This window comes from Martes martes (genome assembly GCF_963455335.1).
Source record: "Martes martes genome assembly, chromosome: 1".
Taxonomy (NCBI): Eukaryota; Metazoa; Chordata; class Mammalia; order Carnivora; family Mustelidae; genus Martes; species Martes martes.
This window is the reverse complement of record NC_137888.1, coordinates 108,459,205-108,472,128: the sequence shown is the minus strand read 5'-3', so window position 1 is coordinate 108,472,128 and position 12,924 is coordinate 108,459,205. Positions and strand designations below refer to the sequence as shown.

The 12,924-nt window shown below is 43.4% G+C and overlaps 1 long non-coding RNA gene across 1 annotated transcript; it reads left to right on the top strand.

The window, feature by feature from the left end:
• The first annotated feature begins 10,164 nt into the window (after positions 1–10,164).
• LOC308338550 lies at positions 10,165–12,552 on the top strand. The gene is made up of 2 exons (XR_013966417.1): positions 10,165–10,563; positions 11,990–12,552. It is a non-coding gene; the product is annotated as an uncharacterized lncRNA (long non-coding RNA).
• The last annotated feature ends 372 nt before the right edge of the window (positions 12,553–12,924 follow it).

The window sequence follows — 12,924 nt, the reverse complement described above, 5'->3', positions numbered from 1 at the left end:
TGGAAAGAGCCTAGATGTCCACCAACAGATGAGTGGAAAAAGAAGATATTTATATATATCTTCTTTTTCCATATATATGTATATGTATATGTATATGTATATGTATATGTATATATAGGTATATATACAGGTATTTATTTTATGAGAAAGGAATCCATCAAAATCCTTGAGGAGAACACAGGGAGCAACCTCTTTGACCTCAGCCACAGCAACTTCTTCCTAGGAACGTCACCAAAGGCAAGGGAAGCAAGAGCAAAAATGAACTATTGGGATTTCATCAAGATCAAAAGCTTTTGCACAGCAAAGGAAACAGTCAACAAAACCAAAAGACGACTGACAGAATAGGAGAAGATATTTGCAAAAGACATATCAGATAAAGGGCTAGTATCCAAAAATCTATAAAGAGCTTAGCAAACTCAACACCCAAAGAACAAATAATCCAATCAAGAAATGGGCAGAGGACATGAACAGACATTTCTGCAAAGAAGACATCAGATGGCCAACAGACACATGAAAAAGTGCTCCACATCACTCGGCATCAGGGAAATACAAATCAAAACCACAATGAGATACCACCTCACACTGGTCAGAATGGCTAAAATTAACAAGTCAGGAAATGACAGATGCTGGTGAGGATGTGGAGAAAGGGGAACCCTCCTACACTGTTGGTGGGAATACAAGCTGGTGCAGCCACTCTGGAAAACAGCATGGAGGTTCCTCAGAAAGCTGAAAATAGAGCTACCTTACAACACAGCAATTGCACTACTGGGTATTTACCCTAAAGATATAAACATAGTGATCAGAAGGGGCACGAGCACCTGAATGTTTATAGTAGCAATGTCCACAATAGCCAAACTATGGAAAGAACCCAGATGTCCATCAACAGATGAATGGATAAAGAAGAGGTGGTATATATATACAATGGAATACCTTGCAGCCATCAAAAAAAATGAAATCTTGCCATTTGCAATGACGTGGATGGAACTAGAGGGTATTATGCTTAATGGAATAAGTCAATCAGAGAAAGACAACTATCATATGATCTCCTTGATATGAGGAAGTGGAGATGCAACATGGGGGGTTTGGGGGGTAGGAAAAAAATAAATGAAACAAGATGGGATTCGGGGGGAGAGAAACCATAAGAGACTCTAGTGTCACAAAACAAATTGAGGGTGGCCGGGGGAGGGAGGTAGGTTGAGGGTGGTTGGGTTATGGACATTGGGGAGGGTATGTGCTATGGTGAGTGCTGTGAAGTGTGTAAACCTGGCGATTCACAGACCTGTACCCCTGGGGCTAACAATACATTATATGCTTATAAAAAAATTTAAAAAATTTAAAAAAAGAAAAAAAAAGAAATGAGAGCAACAACCACCAATACGTATGTGGTTTTCTTTTCGGGGGAGATTTTTTTGTAATGTGTGTGCCTGTGGAAAATACATACCCTCTCTTTTCTCTTCTTTTTTAAAATTAATTAATAAATTTAATTGGTTAATGGAATTTTTAGAGAAAACAGTCTCTCAAATTTTATCAGTAATTATGTAACAAAACTCAACATATTTCTATTCATAAAGAAAATCACCTCTCTTTTCAGAGCAATGTTGGCTTATATTGCACAAAATAATACTACCATCTTGACTGGTTCATTGTCTGGTAACAGGATACCAGTGTGAGTGGAGACAAGAGGGGGTAGAAAAACCAAGAAAGGTTTTATAGGCACTTAGTATTTTTCCAAGATATACACATCAGCAATGAGTTTATCCCTTTCTCCCTCAGTCCTTTCCTTCTTTCCTTTTTTTAAAATAAAACATCTCACCGACGACTTCTATTTGTGCAGTACTTTGCCAATTATAATTGTCTATTGCCATTTTTTCCCTCCACACTATACAATAAGGAGGGTAGTTCTTATTTTTATCATCATTTTCACTCTGCAGTGACATTAACTTGTCCAAGGTTGTATGGGTTGTGTGTGACTGACTGAATCATCCCTCCAAATTCTGGCCTCTATAACAGCCTTAGTTTCTTCTCCCATTATATCCACCCAGATCTCTTCTAGCTTTGACATTTGGTGGAATAAAAGCTTTATGAGGGAGAGACCTTGCCTGTGCGGTTCAAAATTCTATCTCCATCATTTAGCTCGTGGGAAGTCCAAGGAGTGCAATAAATAATTTTTTAAATTAAATTGAAGTCCATGCTCTATACCCCTTTTATAGCCTCAAGAGTTAATGCTGAAGGGATTACTGGTTGAATGATACTAAGCAGCTGATGCCCAAAAAAGTGACAAACTCAACACTATATGAGACCCAACGATATACAGAATTACATAGAGCTCTGCCACAGCAGTGAACACAGCACCCACAAGAGTGGAGATTTCTATCCCACACAGACATTGCCATGGCTGGTGATGTGGGGGTTGGGATGGGGAGACTGGCAGGACATCCCGTGGCTACCATTATTATGTCTTCCTTTCCCTAACGACATCATGATAGGATACTGGAACTAGGAGAGTTTCCTATGATTTGGTCTGAAAAATTCACTGGGTTTTTCCAGCCTCGCAGTACTTCCTCATTAAAAATTTAGCTTCTCAAATTGGTAAACATTTAATTTCAGTTACAAAATTAGTGGCTTATTGGTATGACATATTAAGCTGATACTCTACCAATGAACAACCTGATGTAACTTCCACAGCATTTCCACAAGACAACCATTTTATAGAGAAACAAGGAAGATCAGTAGAGCTAAAGTGTTTTGCCCCAGATCACACAACCAATAGTTTATAACACCAGATTCAGGCCTTCTGACTCAATACGCTCAAGTCATTCCATTATGACCCTCTCACTGTGACACTGGTACTGCCTAACCGAACAATCCTTGAAAATCACAGGCTGGAGGGAATCAGGGAAACCTAATTGCTCCTACCTAGAATCTTTCCTGTATTCATGATGGATTCTAAAAACATAGCCCACTCTATCCCAGTCCCCCTTTCCCAGTTGCTCCTTATTAATGTGCAGTAGCCAGTGTTGGTGGTAGCAATGTCTGAATTCCTAGGGTAGAGTCACAGGACCTCTCTTCCGAGCACCTTCCCTTCTTGTTACCTTTATGAGAATGTTCTCCAGACATGTACCCTCAGCATATAAAAAATAAGTTCATTATATTCCCCCCAAACTTTCTCCTATTCTTGTGGTCCTCAGCCCTGTTCATGGCATGCTCACTTTCCTAGATGCTTAAAGTAGTAAGCCAGAAGTCATCGTAAGCTCTTATCCCTCACTTTCCTTTCTCCACCATCCGGTCCCTAAGACAGGTTGACTCTTCCTCTGGAATCTTCCTTCAATCTGTGTCTACTTCCTGACCTTAATGCCACTTTCAAGTCCCCAAAACGTCCCACTGGGTTTCTCCGGTAGTCTCCCAAACATTCCCTCCACCAGCATCTCTATAAAATGAAAAGGGTCATGTCTGACTCTGCTCTATACATCGTGAAAGGATGGGCCAATGTTGCATGCTCTACAACTCCTTCCAAGAACAGACAGCGGACAATGTCAATGGGTGGTTGTCCTTCCTTGCCAACTTCCTTCCCACCTTGCTCTGTTCACACCTTTCTTCAAAGAAACCACACTACTGAACAACAGTTGGACATTCTAAAGTGGGACACTTCACCTGGTCAATAGAAAGTGGCATCCTGGCCTATATCAGGGGAAAAATCCCAGGCAACAGCGCCCCAGCGGATATGACCACAAAACACATTATGCCTGTTTGCTGGTCAGGTGTGGGGCTCCCCCAGAGCAGCTGTCTGCAAATATACCCCAAATAATTGACCCTCAATCTTCCAAGGGAGCTCATAGTCTGCTGTCAGTCTGTGTTTTTACTGCTCTGTCCCGCAATCTCCTGCTCTCTGGGGAGCTACTCCACAGCAGGAACCAGGTGAGGAGGAAACAGCACCAGACATGAAGCCAGAAGGCTGTTAGTGAACATGCATAACCCCCTTCACCTCTGAGAGCCTGTTTCCTCACCTGGTAAATAAGGACAGGGAGCCTCACAGAACTGACCTCTTGGGTCACAGTGGAAATTAAGAATCATGTGATATATTGAGGTCAATGCTTGAGGGTACTAGAAGAGACATTGTTTTTGGAGTCAGAAGAAACAGGATTTAAGTCCAAGCTATGTTCATCCCTGTAGAATCTGGGCCCAGCCAGTAAGCCTCTCTGAGCCTCAGTATCTTTATCTATTGAATGTACTAACAATACATCCTTTATGCAGGGCTCATGCAGGTGAGACACGGTATCATAAAACACAGTACATACATGGTGTGATAGTATTGTTCTAGTGCATATGGAGTGCTTTCTAGAGTGTCATAGCATCCCAGGGTTGCCTTCACAGCCTAGCTCAGCATCCTGCTCTTCAAGGGTGCTCACTGGGAGTCTGCTGTCTGGGACTCCCTCACCTGCTGGGGAGAGCATGCCCTGGGGTGTCTGTGTGTGATGCAGGGCTGGAAACTCCCAAGGGAAGAGATTCTGGCTTGTCTGGAGATGACCTTTTGCTGTGGGTGGTCTGGTCAAAACAATAGTTAAGTATGAATCAGGCTCCGGCAATGGTGTAAGGACCACAAGACAAGGCAGATCCTTCGAGAGTGGGAGCTCTTACAGAATGCCCAGGAGCATTTCAGTTGGGATTGCCTGTTTTTATGTGAGTGTGTACCTGTGTGTGTTTCAGTGGTATGTGCGTGTGTGTGTGTGTGCACATGTGTGCTTGAGACGAGCAGACGGTAGCAGCCTATCTTTGACCTGTTCAGATTCTTCAGCCAAGTCAGCCATGCCTTCAATGGAAGTAGGGAAGAGTAAGGTGTAAGAGAGCTGTGCAGGCATCCCAAAGCCTGGGCTTCCTCTGGGCCCTGCTCTGCCTCCACCAAGCTGGGTCCCAGTCACATTGCTCACTGTCCGAGCCTCAGCTGCCCTTCCAGGAGAGCTCGATCCGCCTCACTGAAGTGTGTGCGGGGCACGGCTGGTGTTAAGGAGCAGAAAGCCCTGTGTGAAAGCAGGAGAGTCCCTGTCTTGCTCCCGGGATGCTGTAAGAAGCAGGATCCATTTCTGCTCTCCTACTGCTGGCAGCACCTGCCATGAAAGATTTGCTTCTGCAGCTTCTGGGAACTGTGCTGCGACTCACTGAGTATAAAAGGCAGTGTGACCAGGACTCTTAATTGTTTATGGATCCAAAGTAAATAAGTAGGACACTGTGGCCTAAAGACACCTTAAGGAAAACTGTGATTGGAAATTGCTAGGACTATAAAAAAATAAAAGAATGCTAAGGAGATAAGCTTAACCCAGTAATGAGAATAAACCAGAAGAAAGGCTGCCAGACCCAGGCTCAGAAAGTCTGTGTTTTTCCTGCTCTTCTGAGGAGAGTTTGGCCTGTAAGCTCCCTGAGGACCGGATCATCTTTTGCTTTATAATTTCATCTCGCTGTGCCTGGCCTGGACTAGGAAGCTGTTTAAAAGTATGTACTTTTTGGCAGATTGGCACGCTAGTACATTCACAATATATCATTGTAGGTGACAAAAGCAAGCAGTATGGACAATACGGATACATTTCCATAGGGAAAAAGTTAGAAAGGCATTAACATTATTAAATGTAGCTTTATCTTTGCATGATGTGATTACAAGTTACCTTAACTTTTTTCCTTTTTTATTTCTATTCTGTAACTTTCTACATATAACATATATTAGTTGTATAATTTAAAAGGTTCAAAATATACATATAAATATATAACTATATTTTTAATACCTTCTTATGTTTCTTTTAAATTTCCTTTTGGATGATCACAGTAAACTGTAAAAGAGAGATGGGGAAATAAAATGTTATTTCATATAAAAATAAAAATTTTGCAAAAAATTCACATCTCAAGGCAATAATGGAGGCTGGTTTTGTTCCCAGGGATACACAGAACACAGTTCAATGTGCAATACTAACACATAGCCTGAACTAGGAAAGTCTTCGTACTTTCTATTGGCTAATTCGTTGAAAGTTGAAAACAACTCAAGTACTCAAAATAGATTCCTGGCTCACCAAACATCAGGACATACACACTTTGGATCATTACAGTGCCTTAAAGATTTTTTATAGTTTAAAAATGTCAAGTGCACAATATAACATTTTATAGAAATATTTATATGAAAATTGCTAAGTTGCCTACATTTACTTAGTTATAATTCTGTGAAAACTCATATTTTATTTTATTTTTAAAGATTTTTATTTCTTTATTTAACAGAGAGAGAGAGATCACAAGTATGCAGAGAAGCAGGCAGAGAGAGAGGGGGAAACAGGCTCCCTGCTGAGCAGAGAGTCCGATGTGGGGTTTGATCCCCGGACCCTGAGATCATAACCTGAGCCGAAGGCAGAGGCTTAACCCGCTGAGCCACCCAGGCACCCTGAAAACTCATATTTTAAAGAAAGACCAAATTCAGACAATGTAAGCATAAAACTAAGTCAGTCCCTTACTTTATGGTTATTACTTAGTTTCATGACTTTTGTAAAAAAAAAAAATGGAAATAGTGAATGACAGCCCACCAGTAATTAAAATAATTTTTTAAAGATTTTATTTATCAGAGAGAGAGAGCACAAGCAAGGGGAGCAGCAGAGGGAGGGAGAAGCAGGCTCCCCACTGAGCAAGGAGCCTGGTGTGAGACTCAATCCCAAGACCCTGGGATCATGACCCGAGCTGAAGGCAGATGCTCAACCAACTGAGCCACCCAGGAGTCCCTAAACTAATTTCCAAATTTCCTTGGAATTCCAGAAAATGATAAGCAAAAGATAATAGAGAAACACATGCTCGTATACTATGCTGTTGTTAGGAATGTAAATAGACCCGAGTTCCTGAAGCATGACTTGGAAATACATATGTCAAATTTTGAAAGTGTCGTTGTCTTAGTTCTACCAATTCTATTTTAAGAACTTCATCCAGAAATAACCAGAGACCCAGAGACATTTATCTCACTATCATTTGTGGTGTGGAGAAAAAAATAAAGTTACAAAATTGTCCAACAGTAAGAAATGAGTTGAAGGGATACACTAGTAGAGTAGAATAATCATGCAGCCATTCAAAACATCCCATGGAGGGGCATCTGGGTGGCACATTCCGTTAAACCATCAACTCTTGGTTTCGGGCCAGTTCTGGTCTCAGGGTCCTAAGATCAAACCCAGCTTGGACTACCTCTGAGTGAGGAGTCTGCTTGAGTTTCTCTTTCCCTCTCCCTCTGCCCTTCCCACTGCTTGTTCTTTCTATATCCAATAGATAAATCAATCTTAAAAAAAAAAAATCCCATGGAATTGTACTCAGTGTTAGGGGGAAAAAAGCTTCATTGGAACATACAATTATTAGATTACCAAATAGAACGTAGCATATAATTACATTTATCTAAAAAAGACCTCGAAGTATGTAAACCAAAACCTTGACAAAGGTTGTTTCTGGGTCATGGAATTATGAGTAGTTTTAATTCCTTTACATTTCATTTAACATCTAAATTTTCTCTAATAAACATGTATTACTTTTAGGTTAACAACTACTCAAAATACATAGCAGGCAAAATCGTGGGGCAGACCCCTCATTTTTGGTTCAATTGAGGATAGAAATTGCATCTGTCATATGCAAGTCGTTTTGACCCCATCTGCAAACATACTCACTTCTCTCTTCCACGCCCCACCCCATACGATATACAGAAACATTTCTCAGTGCACTCCCAGTTCCTGACATTAAATGCATGGGCACACACGGGTGCTCCCACACACACACGTGCACACCTGCACAGGGCCAGTTGTACCTGGCAGGAAGAGCAGTGCCCAGGCCCCAAGAGGCCTCCCCCTGCCCTAGCCAGCCTCACTCTTTGCAGGCTCCCTCTCTGGGCTCAGTTTCATCCAATAAGGAAGTGAATTAGACTAGAATGTCTCTAGCGGCCCTCTGCGCTGGTGGTATTTTATTCCAGGGAAAGACGTTCCTGGATCAGAACAAGATTTCTAAGGGGAAGAAAAATAAATCTCCTTAGCGCTTTTGTCCCCAACCTTTGGGCCTCTTTTCCTCTTTGGATTTGGCATGAAGAAGCTCTTGCAATGCCCCAGTGTGTGGACTTGGGGATGTGGCAGTGACTGTTTTGGAAGGTTCCTCTCAGAAGAAATGGGAAGAATTAAAAAGGTTTATCAGCATGGGCTAAAATGGCAGGAAGGTTAGGACATACTGTGGGCTGGGTGACAGGATCTTATTTCCAGCAGGGCCTCGGGTGGGCACACTCTGGATCTGTGAGGCCGGGTGCCATAGGGCTTGGTAAAATCTGTGGGAGGAGGGTGGGTGCTGTCCTTGGGCTGCGGCACTGGGTCTCTGCTGACTCCCCTGCTTCCACGAGGGCCGGCTTTGCTCTGGGCCTCATCTCAAGTCACAAGTATGCCGTGAGAATGGGAGCATCTCCCTGTCCAGAGGCTCAGGTTTCTCATCTATGAAATGAAAGTTTGGACTAGATCAATTCAGAAGTCCTCCCCAAGTCTGGTCCTGAAAGAAAGCCCTGTATGTGAAGATGATAAACCCTCTTGTGGTTTGGTTTATGCAGAATAGGCACAGAGTATTGAATGGGACATGAACGATGCATCGACCGTCATGAGGGTTTGCCCTTCTTATGTGAGTGCTGGAACACTTCAAGTTGCACAACGCTTCTGGACCTTTACCTACCTTCCTTCTGTGTCCTAGAAGAGCAATACAGGCATTTGATATTAACAATTGTGGCAACTCATTTCTGCTCCTTACCATCTGTTCTACATACTTCTATTTTCTCTCCCTTTCTTTCCTACTTTATTTCTTCTTCTTCTTTTTTTTTTAAATTTTGGTGTGTCATACATGTGATAGAGGCTATAAGTTTCCCTGTATCTCTTCCAGACTGGGGACAAGGCAATGCCCAATGTTATACTGAACAACAGACTCTACTGCCCAAAATACTCTGACTTGAAATCTAAACTTGAATTTATTTTTTTAATATAAGATTATTTATTTATTTATTTGACAGACAGAGATCACAAGTAGGCAGAGAGGCAGGCAGAGAGAGAGGGGGAAGCAGGCTCCCTGCCGAGCAGAGAGCCTGATGCGGGGCTCGATCCCAGGACCCTGGGATCATGACCTGAGCCAAAGGCAGAGGCTTTAACCCACTGAGCCACCCAGGCGCCCCTACACTTGAATTTCTATTCTAGTTTGACATCTAGACATTGACAATCACACCGAAAATTGAGTGTGTATCCTAGTCCATGTATACTACATGGACAAAGGACAGTCTTGAGGTCACATTTTATCATTACTTATAAAAAGTGAAGTGCTAAACACTAATTGTATGCCTGGCACCTGTGTGGGACTTTTTCCCTCCAGCCAGGCTCAGCCCTCCACTCCTAGGGTAGAAAGGGCCCCACCCTGGGTGAGGCATCGGCCTGGACTGGGGAGAAAAGCAGGCTCTTCTGGTGGTGAACTGCATTGCCAGAATTTACTGCTCCCAGAGAGCATGCTGATGGCTTTGGGTGACACATACTTGGTGCGTAATTAGGTCTCTTGTCCATGAATAAGACCTTGACTGTGGACCCTTCATAGTCTTCCCTTCCAGTCTGGGAAGGAAATGGCATTCAAGGATCCTAGACTCCAAAGCTTCCGCGTTCATCAACGTTCCAGCGACTGTGTAGGCAAGACATCTTCTCCTCAAATGAAGCAGGTGGATAGTTCATTCATGTTCATCGTTCATTCATTTGTGGATTCTGGTGCCAGGGTTTGGGATAGGGCAGGGGTTGCTGGTTGAAGAGCTCCCTACGGGGAGGGGAGGAGAGCTAGCTCTGGACCGGACTACCTGGCATTGTGAGTCCTGGGACTTCCTCTTCCTAGCGGTGACAGCACGGGCAAATCACTTCACTTTTCCATCCCTGCTTGCCTTGTCTATAAAATGGAAATAATGATGACGATACGGACCTCATCAGGTTGTTGTAAGGATTAAATGAGTGCTTAAAACAGTGCCTGGCACAAAGTAAGCACGGAATCCGTGTGGGCTCTCTGCGTTAATGAGAGAGGGACCTGTCAATCATTAAACCACAGGGAAGGGCGCCGGGCGCTTTCACGGAAGAGCATGGCTGGGAAATGATTGATTCTGGAGGATTCACAGAAGACTCCTCATCAGTTAGGGCTCCCGGAGAGGAGCAGAACCACTGCATGTGCTAGAGAATCAGAGATTTATTATCGGGGCTCCAGGCTCACAATTGCAGGGACGGGCTAGGCCCGTCAGTCGGCACGAGGCTGTTGCATCACAGTGGAGTCAGCGGGGCAGGCGGTAGGGAAGGAGAAATGGGCGCAAAGTGGGGGAAACAATGACAGACTGCTACCAGCGCGGACGAACCAGAGCCCATTCCTGCGTCTCACTGCTTCCAGGTGATGTTGTGAAGGAGCTGTAAGACACACAGGCCTTCCGCTGCTGCTCCACAGGTTGGTCCAGGATTCGGAGGAGCTGCAAGACGAGGTCTGGTGTGAAATGGAGATGCTGAGGGCTCAGCGGCTACCCCATCATAACAGGTGAGCCGGCAGATCGGGGACACCCCGTGTGACAGTGCAGGGCACGGTGCCCCGCACCAACCCTCTAAATGTGAAAACCTAATTGTGCTAGCTTCGGCAGCACATATACTAAATATGAAAAGCTAATAGGTACACGTCTCTATCCTGAATGTTGTGCAAAATGTCGTTTGTGGCCAGTGATGCTACGGAGCTATGCAGGGAACCGTAGTCACCCAAATTGACCCAGAACAAATCCACGGCCTCTCCGTAGAGAAAGTGGTGGAATTGGGTCTGAGAGTGGCAGCATTTGGAACAAGGAGAAAGGGGAAGGGTGTTCCAGAACTAGAGAGTAGTGTGCAGATTATTAATAGCCTGGTGTGGATGTTCATAGTGGCTGCGGTATTAAGGGTTCTTATGAGGCCACGGAATCCATCAGCCCAATATCACCATAAGGATGGAAGCTGGAGGAAGTAAAGATCTATCAGTCCACTGGGCTGTAATTTTTCTTGAAACAAAGACTGACTTTTTTGCTTCCAGGCTAATGTCTTTCCCACCACCAAAGCACTTAAACAGCGGCAGTGAAGGGAGCATTGAACCTGGAGCCGGAAGACGGCCTGTTAGTGCCCCCCCCCCCATATCCCACTCTCAGTGGGGTCCTTGGATAATACTTTTACCCTCTGGAAGCTCTTCTCTAAAAGGAGACATGTAAACTGAAGTTATAGCTAAATCTCTGGAGTCGTATCAGACCTTAACATTTTCTAGCAATTACCAGGAGACAGAAGGGTCATGGGAATTTTCATTCTAGTGAAAGCTACAACAGAAGATGTAGGGCCTTTGCCGCATCACTTGACTTCGATCTCTCAATCCTGGAGGCAGGCACAGGACAAAGCAGCCCCCTCCCTGCCCCCATGGTTGTTCCTGGGGTCTAGGCCTGGGCTGAGTTAGGTGTTTCAGGCCACGTTAAGGCTCAGTTCTGTTTGTCTTGGTAGCACTCTCCTTGCATTATGTCAGGAGCGTCCGGGGCTATGGATAAACACTGGATGAATGAACCTGTGAGATCTGGTCCTGAATGTTCCATAGGTTTGCCGTTGGGATATGGGCCACTTTATGGAGACACTATATAGACTCCTTCACAGGGGAGACTGAATCAGAAACAGTTTCCTCAAATCCACTTGAATCTTGTCCTATACCCCTGGGAGGATTACAGGGTTGAATAAGGAGGGAGGGTGTCAGGACACTGCCTGTTTGAGGTAACGTGAATTTTTCTTTTTGAGTTAATATGAATTCTAAGCAAAGAAACAGCCACCCAATCTTTAGTTGTATGGGTATACTAATAAATATTTCTGCCTGGACAATTTCTAGACCTAGTTATCCTCTCTCTCCAAAATTACTGGGGAAAGTCAGACTAATTTAATGCCTTACATTTTTTGCCTTACATTTTTCAAAGATGTTCAGATGTTGGAGCCGGGAAGCCACGGGATGGTTCTTCATGAAACACAATAAAGTCTTGATGTATTTTGTTTCCCTCTCTTATGGACAAGTAATTTTGCTAACAAATAATATAGTAGTGTTTTATTTTTACAACCTGGAAATTTGGAAAATGGGGGCTTTGGAATCTTTAAATCTGGGCTTTACTTTGTAATAGTCATGTGTATTTCATATCTGAGCCTCAGGGCATTCTTCTGTAAAAGGGGCAGGATAACACTGATTGTTTAAAAATCTTAAATAAGGGGCACCTGGGTGGCTCAGTCGTTAAGTGTCTGCCTTCAGCTCAGGTCATGATCCCAGGGTCGTGGGACGGAGCCCTGCATTGCATCGGGCTTCCTGCTCTGTGGGAGGCCTACTTCTCCCTCTCCCACTCTCCCTGCTTGTGTCTCTCCGTCAAATAAATAAATAAAATATTAAAATAAAATAAAATTCTTAAATAAGATGGCATACATAAACTATGATAAATGTTCAATATTATTTATTTTTCTTACTATACCTCAAAAAATAAAAATGATAAAGACATGTTTCTGAGTTTTCCGATTGCTATTTGTCTGTTATTAGTCTCTTTGTTGTGTTAGATATTTGCCTTTGAAAACAGTTAAGTGGTAACAGGCACAAAGAGCTTGAGGAAAAAAAAGAGTCCCAGAAAAAAAGAAAAATGAAACTGGTGGGGTTTTTTGCACACAAATTGCAAAAAGACACTGTATTTCTGTTTTGGAGGCAGAACCCATTCATTCCTTACAGTTTGAGAATGCTGGGGATATGCCTCATAACAATCGATTTCTGACTTCACACAGTCATGCTTGCTAGAGCCACAGACTATCAGAGCTGAATGTTCTTAGAGGTCATCCAGCAAAGTCCTTCCATGAATGGGGAAACTGAGACTCAGAAAGG